Below are 799 nucleotides of genomic sequence, written 5' to 3' on the forward strand. Positions count from 1 at the left end.
CAGTACGTCTGGTCCTGGTGAATGAGCTGCTCCATTACCTTAGTCAGTCTCGAGGCTAATGCTTTTGAGAGCAGCTTGCAGTCAGTGCACAGTAGTGAGACCGGGCGCCAGTTTTTCAGGTGGGTCAGGTCTCCCTTCTTCGGTAGCAGGGTCAGGACGGCCCTCCTGCAGCTCAATGGGAGTTCACCTCTCCGTACGCTGTCCCGTAGGACATCCAGCACGTCCTGCCCTATGACGGCCCAGAATGCCTTGTAGAACTCGACAGGGAGACCGTCTATACCTGACGCCCGTCCATTCTCCATCCCCTGGAGAGCCTCATGAACCTCCTCCAGTGTCAGCTCCCTGTCTAGCTCTCTCGCCGCTTGCTCAGAGAGCTTTGGCAGGTCCATGAGGAAGCTGCCCTCCACCGCTTGTGCCCCTGACCACTCACTGCTGTACAGCTTCGAGTAGAAGCTTACTGTCTGCTGGCGAATTTCAGTGGGCTCAGATAAGAGATCCCCTGATTCTGTTTAAACAGAGAGAGAGAGAGAGAGAGAGAGAGAAAGAGAAACAGAAGAGTGTGTACATGTTGTACTCTGTGACACAGGGCAGCAGATTGGAATGATCAACAGTAAAAACATGCTCTTTACACCACACCCCTTTACACCACACCCCTTTACACCACACCCCTTTATACCAAACCCCTTTACACCACACCCCTTTACACCAAACCCCTTTACACCACACCCCTTTACACCACACCCCTTTATACCAAACCCTTTTACACCACACCCCTTTACACCACACCCCTTTATACCAA

The sequence above is a fragment of the Hemibagrus wyckioides genome, linkage group LG29, assembly GCF_019097595.1.
Source record: "Hemibagrus wyckioides isolate EC202008001 linkage group LG29, SWU_Hwy_1.0, whole genome shotgun sequence".
NCBI lineage: Eukaryota > Metazoa > Chordata > Actinopteri > Siluriformes > Bagridae > Hemibagrus > Hemibagrus wyckioides.